The 13,834-nt window shown below is 40.9% G+C and overlaps 1 protein-coding gene across 1 annotated transcript in view; it reads left to right on the forward strand.

Moving 5' to 3' along the window:
- The window catches only part of LOC149239243 (NAD-dependent malic enzyme, mitochondrial-like), a 220,000-nt gene that overhangs the window by 21,993 nt on the left and 184,173 nt on the right, over positions 1–13,834 (forward strand). The gene's annotated exons all lie outside the window — the stretch shown is intronic.

Consider the following 13,834-nt stretch of genomic DNA (forward strand, 5'->3'; position numbering starts at 1 on the left):
TAACTCTGCGATAAAACTTCAGTCAAAGGCTTACGGTCAACCAAAGTCAAATTGCCCATAAAAAATAGTTTCTTCACTAGTCAATTCAACCTTCCAAAATCAGATTTTTCCAAGTCAAACCAAGTCAAAATATCAACTCAAAGCTGGTCAAACTACCTCAATTCCCAGGAGCATTCAATCAGAGTTCCTCAATTGTTGTCAACTACCTCATACTTTATATGAGGACATATTATGTTGATTTCATCTAGTGAATGTGTGACCCATGCATTTCCGCCTTCCTTCGAGGGAGGAGATCTTTTCTTTTGATTATGCTTCTCAAGATAGAGCATTGATCCATGTTACCTGTAACCATATGACATGACTTCCACAATATCAAATGTAAGCATACATTTTTCCTTTGGGTCACCCAGACTTCCTGCAACAGCTTCCTTGATTGAAAGAGCTTCAATCTCTTGTTCTGCTTCACTTTTATGTCATCATACCATCATCCCATGAATTCCACAAGTTTGGAATTCTTGATGAAACACTTGCTTTTCCTCATGATCGATGAATCTTTCGATGAAGATTCCATCAGAGAATCTTGAGGATCTAGAGTATGCCCATCAGTAGATGTTTCCTTTTGACAGATGTATGATGAACCTTGTACTAGATGGCCTTGCCATTTATTCTTCCAATAAGATTCCCAAGAGCTATATCCTTGACTTCCATAGATTCTAACCATCTTTCATGCTTCTCTATGATGATGTCCCAAGTTCTTGCTTCCAATGCTTCTATGATGCCTTGATGCATCTCATTTAGTGAATCTTGACAACCATATCTTACAACAAAACACTTAGGAACTTGAAAAGAACTTATGTGAGGAAGACTATCTCAATCATAGTAGAGATCTCTTACTTCTATCTTGGACTTCTTCTTTTCAGCCTCCTCTACTTCTTTGGCGATACGGGCTTCTTCTCTTCCACCCTTGTTGTCCTTCTTGACTTTAGGACAATCTCTTTTGTAGTGTCCATATTCCTGACACCCACAACATTGAATTTTAGCCATGTTCTTATTCTTTTTCTGAGGACCAAACTTTTCAAGTTGCCCCTTTCTTCTTGTCATTGTAGTATAAGCTTGATTTTGCTCACCTGCTCCCACATCAAATTTGGCCTTTAGTCTAGATTCTTCAATCTTGCACAGTGACCATAGATCCTGGAATGGAGTAGCTTCTTTATTCCCATAAATACTTGAAGTAAAGTTACCCCACTCCTCTAGTAGTGCATTTAATACCACTGTAGTCATTTCACTATCAAACATGACTTCTCCCAAATCTTGTAGTTGATCCCGGATCTCAGATATCCTCATAAAATATGAGGCTATTCCATCTTCCCTAGACATATTCAGCTTGTAGAGTTCTTGCCTTAATGAGATGACTTCTCCAGCAGTGCTTACGGAATACAACTCTACCAGTTTGTCATAGATTTCTTTTGAAGTTTTGAGTTTAGATCAATGTTTTTAAAACCGGAACCGATGACCGTACCGGTCCACCTAATGAACTGGTTTACTGACCAGAACCGGTCTAACCAGGACTGGTTTGGTCTAAACGAACCGGTTTTAGAAAAATACATTAAATAATTAATTTTTAATGAAAAAAACTATTTTTAAGATTTAGAACCATGATTCCAAGCCAATAGAGACAAAATATGCAAAGATTGCTCATTTATATACCATGTAAAGGTGAATGTATCAAAATGGCACCGAGTGCAATACATATCATTGACAAAATACATAAGCAATGAGGCTCTAAATGGCCTCTAGAGTGCAAAACAAAGCCTACAAACTATGGGGCCAGTGGCCTACTACAAGACTCCAGTCTACATATAATACTATAATAGTGATCAACATTATCACTTGAAACTTCTCATGAGTCATCATTATCAAACTCAGTTGGTTGAGTCTCGACTCCCAAACTTTGCAGTCACAAACTTCTCTATTGGTTCAGTGACTTGAGTCTCAAACTTCTGAAGGTATTCTGCCCTAATATGCCCTATTATTTCATTTGGTGCTCCACATGGCTTTACATGGCCTCCAATCCCAACCAAGTGTTGCTTGAACCTGTTAATACCCCCTCCTTGAATGGATTTTTGGCAATATTTGCAGATCATTTTGCCATCAATCATATCACAATGAGCCCATGCAGTATCTCTGGCTTTTGGAGGCATGATGACTACCTGGAAATGCAAACTAGCTTCCTTAGCCTCCTCTTGAAGATGGCAACTCCACTGACAACTACACACTATCTCCAACATAGCTCCAACTCCAACTCCAAGATGACTACTTTAGCAAAAACTCAACACTCTCCAAGCTCACAAACAAACTCACAAACACTCACAAACACTCCAAATCAGTTGTGTGAGACAAATGAGAGTGAGAGGGGCCTCTTAAAGGCTTGGAGAGGGTGTTTTTGGAGGGAAAACACCCTTAGTTTCCCCCCAAAACCCCTAAAACACAGTGAGAATTCCGCTTTTTTAACTTTACGGTGGGCATGCCTCTAACCGGCTGGTTTGATACAAAACCGGCCGGTTAGCACCGGTTAGGGCAAAAAAAAGGAGAAATGGGCTAATGAACTGGGTTTTTTGGCTGGTTTAGACCGGCGGGCTTGCTAATCGGCCGGTTGGACTGGTAATTGGTTTTTAAAAACGGTTTTTAAAACTATGGTTTAGATACATATGGGATGAGGGGATCCTTGATGGATTCTATGAGAATCCTTTGAGCCCTAACTTCCCCTTTCATATACTTGGCAAGAGCTTGAGCATCTTCTTCTCTTGGTTTTGTGATAGATCCTTTGACATGTTCCATCACCTCATTTTCAATGAGATTCAGATCTGTCCTTTTCTTCCATGCAAGATAGTTTGAAGCCCCAACCAATTTGTTGCTTTCCTTGCAAAGAGACATTTTGACAGATATACTTACTTGATAGAATGCTCCTTCTTCTTGTTGCTTCCTTGATGTTGATGATGATATAGAGGATAGAAAACTTCCTTTTGATGAAGATAGTTTTCTTCAATAATGATCCTTGATCCCACAGAGAGGGAGATCCCTTGGATCTTTTGATGATGATGATGTCTTCAATGGTAGGGATCTTTCTTGAGAGAGATCGCCTTAGAGTCTTGATGACAACGCCTCTAGCTTCCTTTGGATGAATAGACTTCAAAACACTTCAACTTGATTTGTAGATCCTTTCAACTTGAGTAGACGTAGGGTTTTGGCCTTCTTTTCTTTGATGATGATCCTAATACTTCTTTGTAGACTTTTTGACTTCAAGATGATCTTCGCTTTGATGCCTTCCTTGAGATTTGATCCTTGAGTGTCCCTTGATAAAATGCCCTTCCTTGACTTAGTCACCTTAGCTCTGATACCATGTTGAGAAATCTAGGGCATATCAATTAAGAGGTTTCTCTTCTATTAGTAACTGCTTGTGAGTGATTTTTACTTCTATAAATTAGTATCTTCTTTTATTTAGGTTATTAGTGTTCTTCTTCATCAAACAATTACCAATGCAGAAACCACAGAGAGACAAGAGATGCAGAGTATAGGCTATCAGCCAGGGCCAAAATCTCTCACTCTTTGAGAGGAAAACCCGAACAAATTCTTCTTCTTATAGAGATTCCAATTGACGAATACCAAGACCAAACCCTTGACCTATTTGCCACTCCAAGACCAAGTCACAAATCTTCCTTTATGGGATCCTTCTCTGCTTCTCCCTCCTTCTCGACTACCCTTTAGAATTCGGTTTCCTCTTCACTGCTTCAGACCTGTACCTTACTTCAACTTCCTTGGGAACCTTAGATGCAACACACATGAGATATCTATGGCAATCCAACCCCTTAATCTCCTTCGCTTGACCTGAATGATCTCTTCTTCTAACTCGGCTTCTTCAACAGACTTCGCTCTTTTTTGCAGTAATAACAATCCCCTTTTTCCACACGTGTGAGAGGAGTTCTGCCCAAAAACAGTCCCAAAATAAGTCTGTTGACTTCGCTGCTCCTTTCCTTCACTTCGCTGGTTCTAGGGCTTCTATTATGATCTTCGCACTTCATACTTCAGACTTCTCTTTACCAAAAATTCTATCCTAAAATGAAGACGTTGAAGCAAACAAAGTTCGTTCTTCAGGTTAATACTCCAAAAGACTTGGAATATGTAGATCTCCATTGAAATACAAGGACATATATTAAAATGTATGAATAAGAATGATGATACAAATGAGAATGAGGGGCTTGCATATATACTAGGCGGGAGATTCTTCATCGAAAGTCGTGTCCCATTTAGACATGCCTCTTCAACCTAATTACTAATTTACTAATCATTATTTATGATTATTATCATTTACATTATTTTCTATATATTTTATTCATAACATTGCCTTCTTCCTCAAAAAGCTTTGTCCTCAAAACTTGTTGGTGAAAAAGGCTTTGATACCAAATGAAGCGAACAAAGTTCGTTCTTTAGGGTAAATACTTTAGAATACTTGGAATATGTAGATCTCCATTGAAATACAAGAACATATATTAAAATGTATGAATAAGAATGATGATACAAATGAGAATGAGCGGCCTTCTTATATACTAAGCAAGAGCCTCTTCATGGCATGGAAAGTCATGTCCCATTTAGACATGCCTCTTCAACCTAATAATTAACTAATCATTATTGCCTCTAACCTTCTCTACTTCACTATATATAGTTGTTTCCCAAGGTAATTAGCTGACCTGTCCTGTAGGTGAGTCGACATGATTGTTGGAGGAGACAATTAACTCCATTTAGAAGTCGACTTGAGGTTAATGCTTGTGCTTGGTCTTGGAGGGCTACTTGACATTTTTATTGACTCATACATAAGTGTAATATGCCCAAGAAGTGTCCTTCATACATGACATAGACTCAAATTGACTTTATGACTAGATGACAAATCCTAAAGGCTCACAATGGGAGCCATCACTAAAATAAAATTGCTTTCTCATGAAACCCATGAGACAAGCACTACAATAATAATTTTTATTTTTCTTCTTTTCATCAATTACATAAAATCACAATTACACATGTCATTATGAAGACCGAACCTAGTTACTTTTCAACACTCTTCACCTTAGCTCTGATACCATGTTGGAGAATCTACTAGGGCAACTATTAAAACAATTCTCCTTATCCTTGATAAAAGCTTGTGAACTTATGTTATCTTTCTTATTATTCGTAGTTAGATTCTTTTCATCAAACAATTATCAAGAGCGTAAACCATGAAGATCATAAAAGACAGTGGACACAAAATATAGGCTCTGCAATGTTCCAAACTAGGAAAAATATTACTATGCAAAGTGAACAATAAAAACGATATAAAATTAAATCAGACCACAAAATTGTCAACCAAACTGCATTGTCTACTCATTTTATTAAATGGGAAGAGGTGTACAACAAGGTGCTGGAATGTGTGCACCTGGGCTTGCTCTAGGCAAGCTAGCAAAAGCCCAAAATGAACAATGGAACACCCTCCTCAAATCTGCTGGTAATCCGGCCCAGTAGCTGCGCTATTATTGCCCAGAAAGGTGTTGTTACCTGAAATGATTTGCTGTTAGAGCCCTCCCTGTTGCTCAGAAAATTCAAGGAATTTAATCCCAGCCTCTATGCAAGAAACCCAAAATAACAATTACACGTCATTATGAAGACCGAACCTAGTTACTTTTCAACACTCTTCGCCTTACTCTAAAACCATGTTGGAGAATCTACTAGGGCAACTATTAAAACAATTCTCCTTATCCTTGACAAAAGCTTGTGAACTTATGTTATCTTCTTATTATTCTTAGTTAGATTCTTTTCATCAAACAATTAACAAGAGCGTAAACCATGAAGATCATAAAAGACAATGGACACAAAATATAGGCTCTACAATGTTTCAAACTAGGAAAAATAGTGCTATGCAAAGCGAACAATAAAAACGCCATAGAATTAAATTAGACCACAAAATTGGCAACCAAACTGCATTGTCTACTCATTTTATTAAATGGGAAGAGGTGTACAACAAGTTGTTGGAATGTGTGCAGCTGGGCTTGCTTTAGGCAAGCTAGCAAAAGCCCAAAATGAATACCATTGCAATGTTCCAAACTAGGAAAAATAGTGCTATGCAAAGCGGATAACAAAAATAACACCATAAAATTAAATCAGACCACAAAATTGGCAACCAAACTGCATTGTCTACTCATTTTATTAAATGGGAAGAAGTGTACAACAAGGTGCTACAATATGTGCACCGGTTACTCCCCGCATGTACTCAATGCGATGTGAGGCACTCTCCCATGCGTCTCCATGCCCATCTGTAGACCAATGCTCCACGCTAGATGCTCCTACCCATCCCCCAATGGGATGGCCTAAAGTTGTGTCCCTGCGTCGGTCCACACCAGACCGGTATCATCACCTCCATTGTCGCATCATCATACCCTCCGGTGAATGGATCTTCATTCCAAATTCCTTCTAAGGGATCCGAGAAGCGAATCTCCTTGTGTCAGCAGTGATGATACCCTGCGCTGCTCCTCCGCATCTTTTGTGCCCCACACAAAAGTGAAGAATCCCCAGCTCCATACAAGGCACCGTTTGGTGGCCTGCCAATGCCACCTCCTCCGACAAACTCCTGCCAGAGTATGTTGATCACCTAGTGATCCTGTGTACAAATGCCATACCAAGAAAACCAAAAGAGTCTGTCCATAAACTGGTCGACCACTGGTGCTGACCGAGACTCCCTTAGCGAATGTGCACGCTCAACTGCTAGGTCAATTGCACCATCCCGGTTGTAGTCATTCGATATATCTGGGAAATGATAGGTAGTCCCATCCAGAACCCAATGCCAGTCTGCGCTGTCGGTATCCTAGTGCCTAGAAGCTCCTGCTGAGCTTCACTTGGGTCCGCTGCCATCTCCATAGCCCACTCCACCGGGTACCAACTCAAAATCTCTTGCCATCCAACCCCAAGAGAGGGATCAAATGCATGAACTCTCGCACATAAAACAACCCCAACATGCGGGTGCTGCACCCTGTGCAACTCAAGTCGTCTCCTCTCGCTATCCTGGTCAATACATAAATTTTGACTGGGTAGTTCTGTCTCTCTTTGTTCAATGGGCCGAGGTAACCTAACAGTGCTGCCAGCCCTGTCTATGTATGCCCGAAGAGGGTTGCCCTCACGCTCCAATGTGCACTCTAGCTGCACCAGTAGGGAATCCAACCGCTCCCCAACGCGAGTCAATTTGGCTGTGGACTCGACACAAACCACTCTCATGCCCTCCAACTCCTTGTTCTGCTGCAAAATAGCCTCACACACTAATGCGACCTTCCTTTTTAATGCTAGAAGGTCGGCCTGAAACTGGTGGCACTGTCGTGGGCATCCATCGCTTGTAAACTCGGTCACAACTCCAGATACCTTAGCAACTGTTGGCATCTCGTCCATGGCTGACTTCTCTTCAATGGATGGCTTTATGTGTGTAGGCTCTATCTTCTCTACCAAGGTGTCAATTGGGGCTATCAAAGAGGTCTCTAATAAAGGTAACTCTTGTGCCACACCAGGTATATCGATGTGCTCCTCACCATCCTATGGGATCTCAACATCATGCTCAACCTCCTCCTCAGGCTCTTGATATCTAAAGCCAGGTTTCCACTAGCAAAAGCGCCCCTTGGTCTCACCCTCTAACTGTCTCTGTCCTGCTTGCTTTTTTCAGGAGATTTGGTGCCCTGATTTTGTCGACTTTCCCCACATGATGTAGATGGCTGCACCCCCACGACCTGCTCACCTCTAACGTATCTTTTGTAAGGGTGAGGATGGGTTTGGTCTGTCACCCTCCTCAACTAGGCCAACCGCTCATCGTCCCAATGAATTCTACCCCAGAATTTTTGCATACTGGATTTCCCTTGAGCCATGGGTTTGTCTCCGGTTTCACCCATCACTGTGCATTCATACCCAAAGCTTCAATGATCTTCTGGTTAGTTTCCCACAACTGGGCCAAGATCATGTTCTGATACCATTGCAATGTTCCAAACTAGGAAAAATAGTGTTATGCAAAGCGAACATTAAAAATAACACCATAAAATTAAATCAGACCACAAAATAGGCAACCAAACTGTGTTTTCTACTCATTTTATTAAATGGGAAGAGGTGTACAACAAGGTGCTAGAATGTGTGCACCTAGGTTTGCTCTAGGCAAGTGAGCAAAAGCCCAAAATGAACAATGAAACACCCTCCTCAAATTTGCTGGTAATCCAACCCAAGCGCTGCGTTGTTACTACCTAGAAAGGTGTTGCTGCTTGAAATGATCTATTGTTAGAGCCTTCCCTGTTGCTCAAAATATTCCGGGAAACTAATTCCAGCCTCTACGCAAGAAACCCAGAATAACCCATGAAGGAATTGGCCAAACGTTGACCTCAGAATTTTGGCCCAAATTCCCCTTAGCTCCTTTAACTGCTGGTTGAGTTGGGACCCCTGTTTGACCCCGTAGATCTGCCCAGAAAATTCTATAAAACTAGGAGTTTGATCTTTGCCCAAAACCCAGAAAAACCTAGAAAGGGTTTCCCTTGGTTCCAACCTTTAAAAATTGACCCTTCACAACTTGGCCCTCCTCCAATTTCAAATTCTGTTGCGGTGACTGATCCTGTCAATCTCTACTCTCCCAACTCCAGTAATCCTCCTCAAATGGCCCTCCAAATGATCTTCCAGCCTCCCAACTCCAAACTCCCCCGAATGGTGATGCACCAATGAGTCTCACTCCCATCACTGCACAGTCATGGAGGATATGACACAGTCCTGTGTGATGAAATTAGAGCCCAACTTCCTGGAGTGTCTGTACTTGACCTCCATAGTCCCGAAAATGATGAAGGATGCTCCTATTTGCCCAACTTCCCGGAGTGCCTCACACTCACTGCTGCGTGTAGGATGGCCCTCTTGTCTGTAGTTGCCCTCCATACTTTTGAAAATGATGAAGGATGCTCCTGTCTGCCTAACTTCCTAGAGTACCTCACACTGTGACTGCGCAATCCTTGCGCTGTTGTTACTCGCCCTGCTCCTGTTACTCGACTTACAACTGCTGTAACTTGTCTCCCTGCTGCTGCTACAAACTGAGATGAAGAAGAACTCCCTTCTAGGGCTGGCACTCGAAGCCCACCGAAGCAAGGGTTGAGATTTCTGCTCGGAGACACTCGTGTGCTAAACAACACAATGACCTAGCTAAGCAACTCGAGCAACTAATATTGAGTTCAATATGTCAAAAGATAAGATGCTGAAATGAGGAGAGGTGCCTTTCTTATATAGATTTGGTGGAGCACTTTTCCCTCCATTTTCCCTCCTCGTGGGTCCCTCACTTAACCATCGATTTCCCCTCCATGCAAATCAAACTAGGGAATGCGTATTCTCCTAGTGTGGGTGGCCCCCATGTACAAATTAACCACACCGAAATAACTTCTGTTAAGTCTATCCTCCTAATAAAATCGAATGGGCCCCATCCCCTCCAAAATCGGCGCCAAAATGTAGAAATTAACCTTGTTCCAAAATAATTTAGGAAGGGACATTACAGGCTCCAAGCTAGTGAAAAACCCCTCCAAGGGGAAAACCCAAAAGAATCTCCTCTTCTGATAAAATGTGATCAAATGAGAAACCAAGACCTAATGACCAAAGTCAAAACCTCCTCCAAGCACTGAGTCAACCCTCCAAGAATCACTTTCAAACAAGTCAACATTTGACCAAACCAGCAAAGGTCAAACTGCTTCCAATCTCCTCAAATTCAGAACTTCAACATTCTACATCAGATCTGCAATTTCGACTTTCTAGAAACAACAAAAACCCTAGCCTTCTTACACGTGTCAGCCTTTCAAGAGATCTTCCATCAAGCAAGTCAAGGTCTCCAAAGTCAATGAAAGTCAAACTTTATCAAAACAGAGTCTTGACCCTTTATCTAAGTCTAGTCGAACATGTCCAGAAACCCTAACATGTTGGTTTTGTTGAAAATTGGCAGCTTTGGTCGGAATTTTCATCAGCAAAATAATGGAGACAACTTATATTTTGACTTTGATCAAGTCGGCCTCAAGTTGCACAAGTCAACCCCACATGTGTGAAAAGCCACCTCATGAAACACATAAATACAAATTTGTTGAGCCTCATTTGGAGCATCACATCATCATCATCATATCAATTTGAAATAGCATGGAAGACTCACACGTGCGAAGGAATCTAAAGGAGAATTTGTTCTGCGTTGACCTACCCATCTTCTATTTGACCAACGTTGACTTGGAGGATTTGTCTCTGCTTTGACCGAACTCTTTCACTCTCTTGGAGGCTGAGCATTTTAGGAAGACTTTGACTCTGGTTGACCGCACTTTTCATCTCAGTACTAGGCACATTGATTGTGGTCGATCACAGGTCAACTCTCTCTCCTTTGACTGAGAATTGCAAGGGTTGTTTCGTTGAGATCTTGACTATTGAAATAGGTCGAAAATTGCAGGGATACATTGACCATCTTCGATTGAGATATTCGCTCCTATTATGGATAGTTGACTTGCTTTGATTGCAGGGTTTCACTGGCTCGTTGACCACTGACTTTAACTATTATTTGACCAATTTTCACTGTGGAAATTGCAGGTTGAAATTCGACCCTTTGACCAGACTGTTCACTGGTAATAGATTGCTGATATTTCTCTCTCATTTGACTGGATTTGAGTTGGTTTACATGGGAAAGCTGTTAAAATTGGCAACTAGGGCCAAATTCTACTTTAGGACAGCTCATATGTTCGATATGATTATTGCATTGGATTCCTCTTGCCGAGAGGTCCAATTTTGATATAAAGATCATCTCATTCTGACAAGCAAAAATGGAATTTTGAATTTATTCTCTCTCATGCACGACACGCAGAAATGGAATTTTGAATTTATTCTCTCTCATGCACAAAATTGTCAAGGTCAGCCTCAGTCAAATGTAGGCTCATAAAGCCTAATAGATGTGTCTCCTAACCCTCAACGAAGTGTATAAATAGGAGTGACCTCTCCCCTCATTTGGACATCACTCTTCTTATATATCTCTCTCTCCTCTCTTGATTGGTTCATACAACTTGGATGCAACCTTCTCTACTTCGCACGTGTGAAAGGAGGACAAATTTATGGATTGTTTTGCTGGCTGAAAATTTTAGGGTTACAGGGCAGCATTGACCCTTGCTGTTTGATCGAGTTTTGACTGCGTTTTGGAGGTAGAAATTAAATTTTTGGAGGCCGCATTTATTGGCACAGATATCTAGGAGTTTGGGACAGTTTAACCAGGGTTGACTTCAGATTTGACTGCAGAAATTACAGCAGTGTTCTCTCTCCTTTGACTGGGTTGACTGAACTATTTTGGGCTGACTTTGACTCTCTTGGAAGGTCGAATTAATCTGCTGGTGACCGAGTTGCTTGGAGGACATTTTGGTAGTACTTTGACTAGCGTTGACTTTCTAGTTAAGGCTGCAGTTGACTGTTGATTTTGACAGGACTATTTTGGGCAAGTAAATTTGATATTTGTATTCTCTCTCTCAGCTGAACTATTGAAGAATAATAAGAATATTTGATCAAAGGGTTTCCCCACATTGGGGTTTTTACTTGGCATCTGCCATATCTTTTGTCCTTTTGTCTTGGCTTGTCTTCTGCATTTATTTTCTATCTGCATTTACTATCAATGTGTTTAAGTTAATGTGATTTCTACTGAATATAATTGGAAATTGTCATTGGGCTGATAAAAAACATTGAATTAAATTGTGCTAAAAGCATAGAACATACCATTTTTATCTAAAATTAACAGGGTATCAGAGCTCAGGTGAAGACAAAGCCCAAGCAAGAGTGAAGCAAAGCAATCACTAAAGGAAGCTATTGGACAAGGACTTGGAACCAGTCCTAATGGCAACTACGTCTTTCTTCAAATCCGAGGACAAGCTTAAGGACAAATCTGACTATTATGCATGGAAGATGACTCGTGATTTGACTTCAGAAGGAAATGATGCCATGGACTATGTCAACGAAAGAATAGCAGAGCCTCCTTCAAATGCATCCGCAACTGCACAAACAAAGTACAAGAAAGGTGAGGTTAAAGCTAATAAAATTATCGTTGATTCTATTCACAAGCCTTTGGTTGCCTATATTTTTGATTTGGAAACATCTAAAGAGATGTATGACAAGCTGGTTGGGATGTTTAAAGTAAATAATGCAAATGAATTTCTCTTTCCTAAGAACATGTTGAAAGACATCAAGATGGATAGAGGAGAGTCTATCCAATCCTACTTCATGAGGATTACTGAGATTAAGAATGATCTCTTATCTATTGGAGAAGTCATTGGTGACATGGAGCTCACTCTTATTGCACTTGGAGGCCTTACAAGAGAATGGGATGTGTTCAACACTACCATCCTCAACAATGACAGGATTCTGGTATTTGATGAATTATTGGCTAGATGCACTCAAGAAGAAATAAGGATGATGGAAGGAGACAAACCCTCAAATGAAAGCAATCCTACCGCCTTCTCCGCACATGCTAAGAGGAAGAACAATGCTGGTCCAAGAAGACAAGGTCAAGGGTTCAAGCCGGGATTCAAAGAAGGAAGAAAAGGAAGATGCTTCAATTGTAACAGGTTTGGCCACTTCACTAGAGAGTGTCCTCACAAGAAGGATACTCCAAGAGATGATGACAACAATAACAACAACTACAAAGGCAATGGCAATCAAAGGAACAACATGTTCAACAACAAAGGAAAGAGGAATGCTCCTGCTACTCGAAATGGAAATGGCCGTCCTCCCAAGAAGTCGAGAAAATCTAGGTATGAAGAAGTTAATGTTGTAAAGCAAAAATAATTTTATCTAATTTCTGCCCTCACCACCACCAATCCTCGGATACATTGGACCATTGGTTGGTTGATAGTGGTGCCTCAAGGCACTTCACTGGGTACAAGGAGGCCCTCTCATACTTGATTGAAAAGGAGACGAATATGGAGATTGTACTTGGGGATAATGCTACTTATCCCGTGAAAGGAATTGGAACTATTACTCTTCACTTAAATCAAGGTCAAACTCTTCATTTAGAAGAAGTGTTGCATGTACTTGATCTAAAAAAGAACCTGGTCTCTATTTCTGCGATGGAAGATAAAGGTTTCAAGGTGACATTCATTGATGGGAAGGTTCGTGTTTGGCAAAGGAACCCAAGAGATGCATTCACTCTTGGATTCAGGGTTGAAGGTCTCTATCAGGTTGGAGGAAGTCCATCGGGAGAAATTACTTGTGATACTTCTCTTCAATCTGAATTATGCCACTAAAGATTTGCTCACCTTCATTTCAAAGCCCTACCTAATGCAAGGAAGATGGTCACAGGTATGCCCGAATTCAATTTAAATCATGAAGGTGTTTGTCAGGGATGTGAAGCTGGAAAACATACAAGGGGACCATTCCCCTCAAGTGAAATTCAAACCACCGATATTCTTCAATTGGTCCATTCTGATCTATCAGGTATGTTGCCCGTGACATCTTTGGGTGGATATTTGTACTATGCTATTTTTGTGGATGACTTCTCTTGCAAAACATGGATCTATTTCTTAAAGAAGGATGAAGTATTCAAATGGTTCCGCTCTTTCAAAGCCTTGGTTGAGAATCAAATAGGGAAGAAGATCAAAATATTGAGGACCAATAATGGGACCGAATATGAGTCAAATGAATTTAAAACTATTGTAGAGAAGCTAGCATTAAGAGGGAGGCTACTATCGCGTATACTCCTGAACAAAATGGTGTTGCTGAAAGGAAGAATCGTACTATCATAGAAGCCACCCGTGCT

The sequence above is a fragment of the Pinus tabuliformis genome, chromosome 8 (assembly GCF_031772625.1).
Source record: "Pinus tabuliformis cultivar Carrire ecotype Pingquan chromosome 8, CPIR1, whole genome shotgun sequence".
In the NCBI taxonomy this organism is placed as follows: Eukaryota; Viridiplantae; Streptophyta; class Pinopsida; order Pinales; family Pinaceae; genus Pinus; species Pinus tabuliformis.